Below are 9,580 nucleotides of genomic sequence, written 5' to 3'. Positions count from 1 at the left end.
TATTCCTATCCCCTCATGGGGTTAGCGACTTCGACGTCTCACCGCCTAACGTCGAAGTTAACTTCGAAATAGCGCCCAACACGTGTAGCCGTGACGGGCGCTATTTCAAAGTTAGTGCCGCTACTTCAAAGTAGCGTGCACGTGTAGACACAGCTCCAGAGTCATCTAGGTCAGGGACCTGGATGCAACCATCAGGGGATTCAAAGCACTCAGCTTCCCAAACTGCTTTGGCACCCTGGATGGGACGCACATTCCCATGTGTGCCCTGGCACATGGCACCAGCCACTATATTGACAGAAAGGGCTACCACTTAGTAGTCCTCCAGTCCCTGGTGGATCCCAAAGGTCGCTTCATAGAGTTGTATATGGGCTGGGCTAGGTGGGCGGACACATGATACCCGTGTGTTCTGGAATTCTGGTCTGTGCCGGCATATCTACATCCTCCCACAGGAGCTCCCAGTCAGCAACGTCACCATGCCACTCTACATGGTGGTGGATGTCACCTATCCCCTGCAGCCATGGCTCATGAGGCCCTATACTGGCCACCTCCACCCAGCCCAGGAGGTCTTCAACACCTACGTCAACCAGGTTTGCAATGTGGTTGAGTGGATCTTTGGGAGCCTGAAGGGCTGGTGGCGATGCCTTCTCTCACACCTGAAGGTTGGGATGTGGAATGTGCTGCAGGTGGTCGGTGCATGCTGCAGCCTCCAGAACACTGTAGAGGGAAAGGGAGATACCTTCATCCAGGGGTGGGCTGGCCACTGCCCCCAGTCGCCAGGCCAACCGTGAAGGGGTCCACATCAGAGAGGCCCTCCATGAGAGCTTCATTCACGGGCTCCACTGACTTCCTTGCACAGCCACCCCTAGTGCTGAGGCCATGGGCGAGGCAGCCAAAGGCTGTGATGTTGTGCCGCTTTACCCTTATATCCCAGAGAACCTCCTCCTCCTCCTTCCAAAGTCCCAGGAGGTCTCTCAGTTCTGGCTCTGTCCAGGAGGGAGCCTTTTTTGTTTCTCTGGTGCCAGCTTCTACAAGCCCTGTGAGGACTCTGAGGAGGGTGCCATGGGGCTCCTGTGCTGGGCGGCTGCTCGCCATTCCTTTTTTTTTTTGTTTTTCAGTTTTGGGATGGGTGCAAGGGCGTGATGAGAGCAGCTTTTGGCTGTGCTGCAAGTGCGTCCTCAGCTTCCTGCCACAGGGTTTCTGCGTCTGTACAGCTTTAAAAGCGGCCAGATGCAGAAATCATAGAGTTTTGCTGGTGTAGGACAGGGTGTCTCCATGTTCCAGCAAGCCAGTGCTGTGGAGCACTCCTCTTCTGAAAGAGTGGCCCATGGAGCATCTATGTGTGTCTTCTTTTGAAAGAGCATTTCGAAAGTGGCACTCTTCCTAATATGAGATTGGAGTAGGGATTTCAAAATCTGCTTCACATTTCTCCAATTTTCTTTCAAAGAACACATTGTACATGTAGACGCTGCTCATATTCTTTTGAAAGAGGGCTGGAAATTTTGAATTTATTTGCACATGTAGATGCAGCATTACTGTTTTAGGGAAGAATAAAATAACTATATAGTCTCAGAGCCTACTTTATTAGCTATCAGGAGAAGAAATACTTGGACCCCAAAATGGTTCCTAAACATCTTCCAATACCATAGAATCATAGATTAAAGTTGAAGGAGACCTCAGGAGGCCATCAAGTTAAGCGTCCTGCTCAAAGCAGGACCAACCCTACTAAATCATTCCAGACAGGGGTTTGTCAAGCCATGGCATAAAAATTTGGAAAGATGGAGGAGATTCCACCACCTCCTTAGGTAACCCATTCCAGTATTTCACCACTCTCCTAGTGAAATAGTTTTTCCTAGAAGCCAAAAGTAACCTCATATATCTGAAGAGCTTCACTAACTAACAAACAAGTACAGGTCATGTTCAAATCGATCATAAAGCCTGCTCTCTTGCAAGCTATTATATTCCTCTTACAAGTGGTGAAAGCAATGAGAGTTTGAGGCATCAGCTTCTCACAGGATGTACTTGATCCTTTTAAGAACAAGCCCACAATGAGCAAAAGGAGGCTGTCTTTGAAGGTCATAAGCATCTCATTGTAAAAAAGCCTACAATAACAGATTGTAGAAATGTAGTGCTCCAATCTAACCCATGAGAATCATAGAAGGAAAGTCTGTTATGCTTTCAAAGCTTCCACTGATCATTTAATTATACTGATATTATAAGGTCAAAGCAAAAAAGCAGTCCAGTAGCCAAGTATGCAAAAGAGGTTTGAACCGGGATGGGAATTTTTTAGGTTATTATAGGGGCTCTTTCGCAGACTTGGCTTAATCTAATTCTTGACTTCCCCTCCCTTCTGCCCCTCTACTCTCTGATTTGCTCACCTTGATAATATTTTTCTGATTTGTCAACCTTGATTACTATTTTTGGTTCTCTGTGCCTTAAATATTGAGTCTGTTCTGGTATGGCTATGATCTGAAGAAGTGGGTCTGTCCCACAAAAGCTCATCACCTAATAAATTATTTTGTTAGTCTTTAAAGTGCTACTGGAGTGCTTTTTTTTGTTTTGATAGTATATGGACTAGCATGGCTTTCTCTCTGTTGATGTTATAAGGGTGGTAGTAGGAGTCTACTGAGGAATTTTCATATTGAAGGGTTTGTTTTACATTTAAAGCTAGCTTGGAAATTGAAAACTGCCCGTGAGAGGTAAGAATTGACTCCTAGGAAGGGAAGGCCATGTCTTTATTCTTTAGACATAGGGTGGTTCTCTGTCTGATCCAAGAGTTTACAGAGGCCAGTCGAAAGACAGGGCAACATTCCAGGAAATATTTTAATTCATACTTTTTGAATTATTGTAAAGGGAAGTCTGATTTTGATCCACAGTTAGTGAAATTCTGATCACTGGCATTTGAAATTCAGGTACAATTGGAGACAGATCCTTGACGGATTCCCATCAGTTTACTTTATGTTGAGGCAAACCAAGAACCTCTGGGTAATGAGTATCTACCAGCCTCTGACACACTGACTGTCTTCTGTTGCAATGTGCAGTCAGAAAACAGACATCATGGTCCTAGTTCAACAGAGAACCTAAGCATGTATTTATGTACTTTTCTGAATCAGGGCCTCGGGCAGCAATTTTTCTGGGTAGGCTTTGTGTATGCTACACAGCTTTAGAGACATGGTCGTATCAACACTTCCACCCACCGTGAATGATGTTCATGTTTTTGACTGGAGAGCACTTCTGCCGACAACAACCCATTGACAGTGCTCCTTGCTGCGATGAAACTTGTATCTTTTAGTGCGGCTTTGTTAAGCACCCAGGAACAATAAAAGTTTTGTTCTTCAACTGGGAATGTAGACAAAGCCTTAGTTTCAAATCACACCTTCCTTTCAGTCTTTGTCTTAAAGAAGAAGGCATTAACGTTTTTAGTTGTTTTAATCAAGAGTATAGGGTCATGATACATGCTGAGCTTGCTTCCTGTCTGTACAAGAATGCTGGACTATAAAACTATAAATCCAAACAGCCTAACCAGTATGTTGGGAAAATCAAGTATTACACCAACGGTAAGATTCCATTTTCTGATTTTCTTATCCTTATTAAAAAGAATAAAGCTGCTAATTATGGTGATCTTAGTCCAAAGATCTTCCAATTCTGAGCAACACAATAAAACCTGCTTTAATAGATGGACCTAGTTTCTGTAAGCACTACTTATATTTAAACAAACGTGTTCTGGACAGCAATCAACTTTGTACTGGCACTGACATCGGAACACATGAACTCTCCAATGGCAGGGCCACTGATGGGAGAAGGAAAGGAGGCAGTTACCCTGGGGCCCAGTGATTTACAAGGACTAGGGACTCTGGGCTATTTAAACTGCCTCGAGAGCCCACCTGTGCACCTCAGTCTGGGCAGCATGAAGGCCTAGGGGAGGGGGCAGGGAGGAGGCACATTGCAGTCCTGGTAGCTCTGAGGGCTGGTTGCTCCTAGCCATGCTCCTTCTACCTGAGGCCCTCTCCCTTGGACCCCTTCCACATACATTCCCCAGGCCCTGGTGACGTCTGTCACCAGCCCTTCTCCCACATGCAGATTATACTCATAAACTTTGTTGACATTATACAAACAAGCATAATAACTTGTCTCAGTCTTCATCATGAATACTGCTTTCTGATCCTGACTGGCAACACAGAAATCGGCAGAGTTAATCTAAGTTTTTATGTGGTGCCTTTCATGATGATATTCAAGTGCCTTACAAAATATAACCCATGAGTGGTCTGCACAGAGACCACTCCCACTCTGCAGAAGTTAATAAGATCTCTCACCTTTTTCTCTCATTGTCATTTTGTTTTGCAGTTCCTCCACTTGTAAGAGTGACAGCCTCGTTCATATTTAAAACGAAATGAAAACAATTGAAGTGCATATGTTCAATTGCACTATTTAATATTTGCAAGACCGCGGGTAACAAGTACTCCAGAAATGACTTTCAGGAGGCAAATACCCACGTATATATAGAAAATAGCAAAACGAGGTAAATTCTGCCCTCTTACACCCGTGAAATGGCACTGCCACCCAGGTTACTCTGTTTTAAGTAACGGGGAAAAGACTACATTCCCAAGAGTTTTACATCTCAGGCTGCATCTACACATACCTCCTCCTCTGAAAGGGGCATGGTAATGAGCAGCCTGGAAGATGCTAATAAGGCACAGATGTAAATTTCCCATGCCTCATTAGTGTATGGTCACTTGATTCGGAGTCCAGAAAAGCTCTTCTGGACTCCAAAATAGCCACCTAGACACACAGCCCACGGGGATCTCCCAGAAGGAAACCCTCCTTCTGGAAGCTCCCTCTTCCTCAAAATTTTGAAGAGGAAGGAGAATGTGTAGACACAGCCTCAGAGAATGTGCTGCTTCCTTAAAGGTGCCATTCAAATGACTAGCATAAATTAACTCACAGTGGCTACGTCTACACATGCCCCAAACTTCGAAATGGCCACGCAAATGGCCATTTCGAAGTTTACTAATGAAGCACTGAAATGCATATTCAGCGCTTCATTAGCATGCAGGCGGCCGCGGCACTTCGAAATTGACGTGCCTCGCCACCGCGCGTCTTGTCCAGACGGGGCTCCTTTTCGAAAGGACCCCGCCTACTTTGAAGTCCCCTTATTCCCATGAGCTGATGGGAATAAGGGGACTTCGAAGTAGGCGGGGTCCTTTCGAAAAGGAGCCCTGTCTGGACGAGCCGTGCGGCGGCGAGGCGCGTCAATTTCAAAGTGCCGCGGCCGCCCACATGCTAATGAAGCGCTGAATATGCATTTCAGCGCTTCATTAGTAAACTTCGAAATGGCCATTTGCGTGGCCATTTCAAAGTTTGGGGCACGTGTAGACATAGCCAGTGACAGAAATGTATGGCCCTATGGATATGTGAACCTCTATGGCATCATAAAGCATAGCCAGCCATGTAATGATGAAACCTCACGCAAAACTGAATATAAACCAAATACTGTAATTTTGTTTGCTATGAGGAAAAAAAATGTTTTGAATGCAGAGAATTAACACTAGATGGCACATGAGCCCGTGAAATGTGTATTAAAGCATAAGAGCTTTGGTGGAAAGAGATGCACAAAGTGGATGAGGTAATAATTTTTTTTAAGGCAACCACTCTTGAGAGAGACAAGCTTTTAAGTTCACATGGACTTGAAGAGCTCTCTCTAACTTGTCTCTGTCTCTAACAGAAGTTGGTCCAATAAAAGATATGTTTCAGTGGTAAACTGTGCACTTGGGTGGCCACAAAAAAGAGATTCAGGTGCCAATCAGCTGATTAGAAGATCCTCTACAGCCAGCAGCATGTGTTTCTGTTGGTGCACACCAGCACATACCTTAGTGCATGTAACAAAATTTATTCTGCACATGGATGGAAAGAACAATAGGGAACAGAGTTATCCATCTGCCATCTAGACCTGGAACCTCAGGAAGTTTGCTCCTTACCAGGACCTAGAATCCAGGATGTGACAGAGTCTTACAAAACCCATCAAACCTTCAGATTACTAACCCTTCCTACTTCTCCATGTAGAACTAATGATACAGCCAAGAATAACCTTGAGCAGGTCACGCCAGACTATATAGCCCTGGGAATGAACATCAAAGAATGTGGAGCACATGTGTTCTCATCCATCCTCCTTGTATAAGGAATGAGCCCAGGTAGGGATGGTCAAATCGTGGAAGTAAATACCTGGTTGTGTAAGTGGTGTTGGGAACACGTCTTTGGTTTCTTGGAGCATGGGATTCTGTTTCTAGCACAAGGATTGCTGGAAGAGAAAGAAAGAGCATCTTCATGGGCAGGCTTGCAAACCTAGTGAAGAGGGTAGGTTTGTTGGGGGACAGTGACACAAGTCCTGAGGTAAGTGAGGTAGGAGGAAGGAACAACAAAGGAGAGTCCCTGATCTGAAAGGAGAAAGTATGTAAATCAGATAATTATAGAGGTGTTGTACATGAATGCAAGAAGCCTGGGAAACAACCAGGAACAATTAGAAGCCCTGGCACAGTCAAAGAAGTATGAGGTGATTGGAAGAATGGCAACTTGGTGGGATGACTCACATAACTGGAGCACTGTCATGGAAGGGTAGAAACTGTTCAGGAAGGACAGGCAGGGGAGAAAAGGAGGTGCAGTTGTGCTGTATGTAACAGAGCTGTGTGACTGCTCAGAGCTCCAGTATGTGGCGGGAGAAAAGACAGCGGAGAGTCTTTGGGTTAAACTTAGAGGCAGAAGCAACAGAGGTGATATTGTAGCTGGTGTCTGCTATAGACCACCAGATCAGGTGGGCAAGGTAGTCAAGGATTTTTTTCAGACAACTAAGAGAAGCTTCCAGACCACAGGCCTTGGTTCTCATGGGAGAGTTTAATCACCCTGACATTTGTTGGGAGACCAATACAGCAGCACACAAACAATCCAGGAAGTTTTTGGAGAATGTTGGGGATACCTTCTTGGTACCAGTGCTGAAGAAACCAACCAGGGGACGTGCGCAACTTGACTTGCTGCTCACAAACAAGGGAAGGAATTAGTAGGAGAAGTAGAAGTGGGTGGCAACCTGTGCTGCAGCATTCATGAGATGGTGGATTTCAGGATTCTGACAACAGAAGAAAAGATAGCAACAAAACACAGATCCTGGACTTCAGAAAATCAGACTTTGACTCCCTCAGAGTGATTGGCAGGATCCCCTGGGAAGCTAATATGAAAGAGAAAGGAGTTCAGGAGAATTGGCAGGAGTTTAAAGAAACCTTACTGAAGGCACAGAAACAAACCATCCTGATGCACGGTAAGAAAGTGAATATGGTAGGCATGGCTTGGCTTACCAGGGAAGTCATTGATGAGCTTAAACTCAAAAAAGACACATATAAGAAGGGGAAACTTGGACAGATGACTAAGGAAGAGTATAAATATTGCTGGAAAATGCAGGGAAGTAATCAGGAAGGTGAAAGCAGAATGGGAACTGCAGTAAGCACGGAATGTGAATGGTGACATGAAACGTTTCTACAAGCATGTCTTGGTTCACTGGCACTGGCTCGAGGACTATGGTGAGGGTCCCCATGCCCTCAGTCTCCTCCAGCTGCCCCTCACCATGGTCACCCTTCTCCTCTGCTGTGTCATCAGCTTGGATCACGAGGAAGGTGTTGAGACCTGAGTCTAGCATCCAACTGTTGTGGCAACGTTTTCCCCTTCCAGGATCTGGTGGTGCACCCAGTAGTAGGGGCAGGTCTGAGGTTCTGCTCCCGAGCATGCAATGCTGTCTTGGGCCCAGGTGTAACCCTGCCACAGCTCCTTCGCCTTGGAGTAGACCTGGTCCATGGTATGGCATGTCTGTGAAGGTGTCAGCCATGTGACTGCAGGTCTCCCCATTCCTTCTTTTGGCCCACAGGTCTTGCAGGATCTCCTCTTCCTCCGCCCATATCTCTAGGATGGCCTGTATCTCAGGCCCAGACCAGAAGGGTGCCCACCTCTTTGATCCCCTGGGCAGGTTCCAGGACCCTGGGACTACTACTTGGAAGGGCCTGGGGCATAGATCACTGATTGCTGTGGACAGGGTGCTCACCAGGACACCTGAGTGTCATCCCTGAGGCCTCTTCACTTGACAGAAGACCCTCCATTTTGTCCACACATGCCTTCTGTCAAGAGATCTCTCTCAGACGAGGTGTTTTTCCTCACGGTGAGAGGGATACATCTGTCTACAAAACTCCTTAGTTTTGTCAACTTACTGTTGACAGAATGTGCTTGCAATGTCTCTGTGGCCTGGTAACAGCCGTTTTCTTGACAAAACCCTGCAGTCTAGACATAGCCCTGGAGAGGTAGTACAATCTCCATCCCTAGAGGTTTTTAAGTCCCAGCTGGACAAAGTCCTGGCTAGGATGATTGAGTTGGGGTTGATCCTGCTTTGGCCAGGGGGCTGCATTTGATGACCTCCTGAGGTCCCTTCCAGCACTAGTTCTATGATTCTATGAACACTGCTCGCCCACCTTGTCTTTATATTATACATAGGCAGAAACTGCTGTAGAACTCTACCCACTCTAATAGTTTAATATAGAACAAATGCTATATTTCAATCAATGTTCCTTGTTATATTCATGAAACATTGGATGGCACTAAAAACAGTTTTGTAACCACAGGAGAGCTGTAAACAATGGCTATATTTTGCCTTGGCATTTCAATAAACAAATCTTCAATTAGCCGATTTAATGATCAGTGCAGTAAATGTACTACAGTTTCTTTTAATGCTCACAACAGAACCATAACTCTCCATTTAGGGTTCAGAACTAACATCTGTCTTATGTATTTCAAGATGAGGGAAAGTTCACATCTCTCAAACTCATGATTTCATGCTCTTGAGCTTGTTGTTGATCTAGAAATCTAATCTAATCTAGAGAACTATTTTTTTATTACATGCATATTGAAAGGCCAATTCAGTCTTTCTAGCCAGTCTCATGGCCTGTCCTCACCACCTTTAGAAACCTGCAATTAGCCTGAACCACATGAACTGGGGTCACAGGGCTCAGACTAAAGGCCCGTTAGCCACCAGTGTAAACATTAAGGGCCAGGATGCAGCCCAGTCCCTGGGCCCTCCCAATTCACAGGGTCCTATACCCTGAGCTGCAGCCGTGAGCCCTCAAGTCTACACTGCAGTTAGGCAGCCCCTTTCCCAAATCCCATGAGCCTGAGTCAGTGGTCACAAGCCTGCTGTGGCTGTCTAACAGCCATATAGACATACTATAAGTCAAATAATCAAGCTTCAGAGCCATTTATTCACAGTCTCCTACTGATACTGCATGTAATGCACATTTTTCATAGTGATATTTAAGTTATTTTAATACCAGGCTATCAAGAAGCAAGAAATACTGCATCCTTAGTGATATTTTGTCAATCCAAATCAAATTCATTCACTTGTTCCTTGGCAGACAAATCTGAAATACACTGCTCTATTTAATGCACATGTAAAAAAAAATGTCTGCTGACAACTTTCCTCCCTTAAGTTTAGCATGTTATTTTGGAAGACTTTCTGCTAGCGGGGAATTATTTACACATCAATCCCTACAACACACTGATT

The sequence above is a fragment of the Carettochelys insculpta genome, chromosome 14, assembly GCF_033958435.1.
Source record: "Carettochelys insculpta isolate YL-2023 chromosome 14, ASM3395843v1, whole genome shotgun sequence".
Taxonomy (NCBI): domain Eukaryota; kingdom Metazoa; phylum Chordata; order Testudines; family Carettochelyidae; genus Carettochelys; species Carettochelys insculpta.
This window is presented reverse-complemented; position numbering follows the sequence as displayed.